Source organism: Arachis hypogaea, chromosome 12 (assembly GCF_003086295.3).
Source record: "Arachis hypogaea cultivar Tifrunner chromosome 12, arahy.Tifrunner.gnm2.J5K5, whole genome shotgun sequence".
Lineage (NCBI taxonomy): Eukaryota > Viridiplantae > Streptophyta > Magnoliopsida > Fabales > Fabaceae > Arachis > Arachis hypogaea.
The window spans coordinates 55,955,556-55,962,046 of record NC_092047.1 but is presented as its reverse complement, the minus strand read 5'-3'; the positions used below and the strand labels follow the sequence as shown (position 1 = coordinate 55,962,046).

Here is a 6,491-nt window from a genome sequence, read left to right as displayed (position 1 = left end):
TAGAATGCTAGAACAAATGAGAGTAGAAGAGAAACTAAATTAAAATAAAATAGAAATCTGAATTTGAGAAGAATTAAAGCTAAGAATCCTAAAACCTAGAGAGAGGATAGAGCCTCTCTCTATAGAAAACTACATCTAAAACCTAAAATTATGTGCATGAAAGTTGTATGAATGAATCAATGTGATTCCCCCACTCTGCAGTCTCTAATCTGTGTTTTCTGGGCCGAAAACTGGGTCCAAACTCAGTCCAAAATCACCCCCAGCGTTTTCTATGATTTCTGCACGTGACGCATGTCACGGGTACGCATCCGTCATGCGTACGCGTCGATGGTCTTCTTTACGTGCCACGCGTATGCGTCAGGTACGTGCATGCGTCGCTATGGAATGCGCCAAGTCACGCGCACGCGTCAGGTGCGCGCGCGCGTCGTTCTTCGCTGGTCAGCTCTTTAGTTTCTTGTGTCCCTTCCACTTTTGCAAGCTTTCTTTCCATCCTCTAAGCCATTCCTGCCCTATAAATCCTGAAATCACCTAACACACAGATCACGGCATCGAATGGTAACAAGAGAGGATTAAAATTAGTAATTTAAGGCCAAAGAAGCATGTTTTCAATCAAAGCACAGAATTAGGAAGGAAAATGTAAAACATGCAATTTATATGCTTAAGTGTGAGAATAATGGATAAAATCCACTCAATTTTTTAGCATAAAATGTACCACGAAATAGTGGTGCATCATATTCACTAATTGAACTAATGAGAGCTAGAGTCAATGGCTACCAACTATCAATCACTTGGACATTAGTGACTCAAAAATTCCTAAGTTACCTTCCCAAGTGATGAGCGGATAATTTATACGCTTTTTGGCATTGTTTTTAGTATGTTTTTAGTAGAATCTAGTTACTTTTAGTGATGTTTTCATTAGTTTTTATGTTAAATTCACATTTCTGGACTTTACTATGAGTTTGTGTGTTTTTCTGTGATTTCAGGTATTTTCTGGCTGAAATTGAGGGACTTGAGCAAAAATCAGATTCAGAGGTTGAAGAAGGACTGCTGATGCTGTTGGATTCTGACCTCCCTGCACTCAAAATGGATTTTCTGGAGCTACAGAACTCAAAATGGCGCGCTTCTAATTGCGTTGGAAAGTAGACATCCAGGGCTTTCCAGAAATTTATAATAGTCCATACTTTGCCCAAGTTTAGACGATTCAAACTGGCGTTCAACGCCAGCTCTCTGCCCAATTCTGGCGTCCAGCGCCAGAAACAAGTTGCAAAGTGGAGTTCAACGCCCAAACTGGCACAAAAGCTGGCGTTCAACTCCAAAAAGAGCCTCTGCACGTGGAACATTCAAGCTCAGCCCAAGCACACACCAAGTGGGCCCCGGAAGTGGATTTATGCATCAATTACTTACTTTTGTAAACCCTAGTAACTAGTTTAGTATAAATAGGTCTTTTTACTATTGTATTAGACATCCTGGATTGTATTTTGATCCTGTGATCTCGTTTTGGGGGCTGGCCATTCGGCCATGCCTGGACCTTTCACTTATGTATTTTCAAACGGTAGAGTCTCTACACTCCATAGATTAAGGTATGGAGCTCTGCTGTTCCTCAAAGATTAATGCAAAGTACTACTGTTTTCTATTCAATTCATCTTATTTCGCATCTAAGATATTCATTCGCACTTCAACCTGAATGTGATGAACGTGACAATCATCATCATTCCCTATGAACGCGTGCTTGACAACCACTTCCGTTCTACATTAGATTGAATGAGTATCTCTTAGATCTCTTAATCAGAATCTTCGTGGTATAAGCTAGATTGATGGCGGCATTCATGAGAGTCCGGAAAGTCTAAACCTTGTCCGTGGTATTCCGAGTAGGACTCTGGGATTGAATGACTGTGACGAACTTCAAACTCGCAAGTGCTGGGCGTAGTGACAGACGTAAAAGGATAGTAAATTCTATTCCAGTATGATCGAGAACCTTAAAGATGATTAGCCATGCAATGACAGCGCATCGGACCATTTTCACAGAGAGGAATAGGATGCAACCATCGACAAGGGTGATGCCTCCAGACGATTAGCCGTGCTGTGACAGAGCATTTGAACCATTTTCCCCAGAGGATTGAAAGTAGCCATTGGCACCGGTGACATCCTTACAAAAAGCCAGCCATAGAAAGGAGTAAGACTGATTGGATGAAAACAGCAAGAAAGCAGAGGTTCAGAGGAACGAAAGCATCTCTATGCGCTTATCTGAAATTCTCACCAATGATTTACATAAGTATTTCTATCCTTACTATATTATCCTTTTTCGAAAACTCCATAATTATTTTATATCCGCCTGACTGAGATTTACAAGGTGACCATAGCTTGCTTCATACCAACAATCTCCGTGGGATCGACCCTTACTCACGTAAGGTTTATTACTTGGACGACCCAGTGCACTTGCTGGTTAGTTGTATCGAAGTTGTGACAAATTATGAATTGAGATTAGAGCACCAATTTTTTGGAGCCATTACCAGAGATCACAATTTTGTGCACCAAGTTTTTGGCGCCGTTGCCGGGGATTGTTCGAGTTTGGACAACTGACGGTTCATCTTGTTGCTCAGATTGGGTAACTTTCTTTTCGTTTTCTTTTCAAAAATTTTTCAAAAAATTTTCAAAAATCTTTCAAAAATTTCTTCTTTGTTTTCGAAAAAAATTTTAAAATAAAAATGTTTTCAAAAATATATTTTTCTTCAGAATTTCTAAGAATGAATTCTAGTGTTTCATGAAGCATGTTGAAGCCTGGCTGGCTGTAAAGCCATGTCTAAATTCTTTTGGACAGAGGTTTCACTTATACTCAAGAGAAGAGCTTCTTTGTCTTTCTTAGCAAATTAGCTGATGCATGTAATAGCATACTAAAGCTTGGCTGGCTATTAAGCCATGCCTGACCCTTTGATTGGAGCTTTAGACTAAAGAGCATAAGATTCCTGGAATTCATATTAAAAATTTTGGAATCCTTATTTTTTTTTTCAAAATGATTTTTGAAAAAAAAAATTAAAAGAAAATACAAAAAAAAAATCAAAAAATCATAAAAATAAAAAATATTTCATGTTTCTTGTTTGAGTCTTGAGTCAAGTTGAAAGTTTGGTGTCAATTGCATATTCATCTTGCATTTTTCGAAAATTCATGCATTCATAGTGTTCTTCATGATCTTCAAGTTGTTCTTGGTAAGTCTTCTTGTTTGATCTTGATGATTTTTTGTTTTGTGTTGTATGGTGTTTTTCATATGCATTCTTGAATTCTTAGTGCCTAAGCATTAAAGATTTCTAAGTTTGGTGTCATGCATGTTTTCTTTGCAATAAAAATTTTTCAAAAATATGTTATTGGTGTTCATCTTGACATTCAAAGTGTTCTTGGTGTTCATCTTGACATTCATAGCATTCTTGCATACATCCATTGTTTTGATCTAAAAATTTTCATGCATTGCATAATTTTCATGTTTTTTTCTCTCATCATAAAAATTCAAAAATCAAAAAAATATCTTTCCCTTTTTCTCTCTTAAAATTTCGAAATTTAGATTTGACTTTTTCAAAAATTTTTAAAATCTAGTTGTTTTTATGAGTCAAATCAAATTTTCAATTTAAAAATCTTATCTTTTTCAAAATCTTTTTCAAAAATCAAATCTTTTTCATTTTTCTTAGTTATTTTCGAAAATTTTAAAAATCTTTTTCAAAAATCTTTTTCTTATCTTTATCACATAATTTTCGAAAATAACATCATCAATTAATGTTTTGATTCAAAAATTTCAAGTTTGTTACTTGCTTGTTAAGAAAGATTCAAACTTTGAGTTCTAGAATCATATCTTGTGATTTCTTGTGAATCAAGTCATTAATTGTGATTTTAAAAAAATCAAATCTTTTTCAAAACTAATTTCAATCATATCTTTTCAAAAATATCTTCTTATCTTTTTCAAAAAAAAAAATTTTTTTTTTATTTCAAAATATCTTTTCTAACTTCCTAACTTCTTATCTTTTCAAAATTTGTTTCAACTAACTAACTAACTTTTTGTTTGTTTCTTATCCTTTTTCAAAACTACCTAACTAACTCTCTCTAATTTTCGAAAATATCTTCCCTCTTTTTCAAAAATTCTTTTTAATTAACTAATTATTTTCATTTTATTTTATTTTGTTTTAATTTTCGAAAATTACTAACCTTTTTCAAAAACTATTTTCAAAAATCACTAACTCTTTTTCAAAAAAAATTATTTTCGAAATTTTCCCTCTCTCATCTTATTCTATTTATTTATTCATCCACTAACATCTCTTCCTCACCAAAAATCCGAACTCCCTCTCTCTTTCTGAGTTCAGATTTTCTTCTTCTTTTCTTCTACTCACACAGGGACCTCTATACTATGGTATAAAGGATCCCTATTATTATTATTATTATTATTATTATTATTATTATTATTATTTTCTGTGCCCTCTTCTTTGTCATATGAGCAGGAGCAAGGACAAAAATATTCTTGTGGAAGCAGATCCAGAACCTGAAAGGACTCTGAAGAGGAAACTAAGAGAAGCTAAATTACAACAATCCAGAGATAACCTTTCAGAAATTTTCGAACAAGAAGAGGAGATGGCAGCCGAAAATAATAATAATGCAAGGAGGATGCTTGGTGACTTTACTGCACCAAATTCCAATTTACATGGAAGAAGCATCTCCATTCCTACCATTGGAGCAAATAATTTTGAGCTGAAACCTCAGCTAGTTTCTCTGATGCAGCAGAACTGCAAGTTTCATGGACTTCCATCTGAAGATCCTTTTCAGTTCTTAACTGAATTCTTGCAGATCTGTGATACTGTTAAGACTAATGGAGTAGATCCTGAAGTCTACAGGCTCATGCTTTTCCCTTTTGCTGTAAGAGACAGAGCTAGAATATGGTTGGACTCTCAACCCAAAGACAGCCTGAACTCTTAGGATAAGCTGGTCACGGCTTTCTTAGCCAAGTTCTTTCCTCCTCAAAAGCTGAGTAAGCTTAGAGTGGATGTTCAAACCTTCAAACAGAAAGAAGGTGAATCCCTCTATGAAGCTTGGGAGAGATACAAAGGACTGACCAAAAAGTGTCCTTCTGACATGCTTTCAGAATGGACCATCCTGGACATATTCTATGATGGTTTATCTGAGCTATCAAAGATGTCATTGGATACTTTTGCAAGTGGATCCATTCACCTAAAGAAAACGCCTGCAGAAGCTCAAGAACTCATTGACATGGTTGCTAATAACTAGTTCATGTACACTTTTGAGAGGAATCCTGTGAGTAATGGGACGCCTCAGAAGAAGGGAGTTCTTGAAATTGATACTCTGAATGCCATACTGGCTCAGAATAAAATATTGACTCAGCAAGTCAATATGATTTCCCAGAGTCTGAATGGAATGCAAGCTACATCCAACAGTACTCAAGAGGCATCTTCTAAAGGAGAAGCTTATGATCCTGAGAACACTGCAATAGCAGAGGTAAATTACGTAGGTGAACCTTATGGAAACACCTATAATCCATCATGGAAAAATCATCCAAATCTCTCATGGAAGGATCAAAGGCCTCAACAAGGCTTTAATAATGGTGGAAGAAACAGGTTTAGCAATAGCAAGCCTTTTCCATCATCCACTCAGCAACAGACAGAGAACTCTGAACAAAGTACCTCTAATTTAGCAAACTTAGTCTCTGATCTATCCAAGGCCACTGTAAGTTTCATGAATGAAACAAGGTCTTCCATTAGAAATTTGGAAGCACAAGTGGGCCAGCTGAGTAAAAGGATCACTGAAATCCCTCCTAGTACTCTCCCAAGCAATACAGAAGAAAATCCAAAGAGAGAGTGCAAGGCCATTGATATTACCAAAATGGCCGAACCCAAAGAGGGAGAGGAGATGTGAATCCCAGTGAGGAAGACCTCCTGGGACGTCCAGTGATCAATAAGGAGTTTCCCTCTGAGGAACCAAAGGAATCTGAGGCTCATCTAGAGACCATAGAGATTCCATTGAACCTCCTTATGCCCTTCATGAGCTCTGATGAGTATTCCTCTTCTGAAGAGAATAAGGATGTCACTGAAGAGCAAGCTGCCAAGTTTCTTGGTGCAATCATGAAGCTGAATGCCAAATTATTTGGCATTGAGACTTGGGAAGATGAACCTCCCTTGTTCACCAATGAACTAAGTGATCTGGATCAACTGACATTGCCTCAGAAGAAACAGGATCCTGGAAAGTTCTTAATACCTTGTACCATAGGCACCATGATCTTTAAGGCTCTGTGTGACCTTGGTTCAGGAATAAACCTCATGCCCCTCTCTGTAATAGAGAAACTGGGAATCTTTGGGGTGCAAGTTGCTAAAATCTCATTAGAGATGGCAGACAATTCAAGAAAACAGGCTTATGGACAAGTAGAGGACGTGTTAGTAAAGGCTGAAGGCCTTTACATCCCTGCTGATTTCATAGTCCTAGATACTGGGAAGGATGAGGATGAA

At 36.7% G+C, this 6,491-nt stretch overlaps 1 non-coding gene across 1 annotated transcript; it reads right to left on the bottom strand.

The window, feature by feature from the left end:
* Positions 1-5,004: 5,004 nt before the first annotated feature.
* On the bottom strand, positions 5,005-5,112 carry LOC112731798 (small nucleolar RNA R71). The gene has a single exon (XR_003167557.1). It is a non-coding gene; the product is annotated as a small nucleolar RNA R71 (small nucleolar RNA).
* Positions 5,113-6,491: the final 1,379 nt, after the last annotated feature.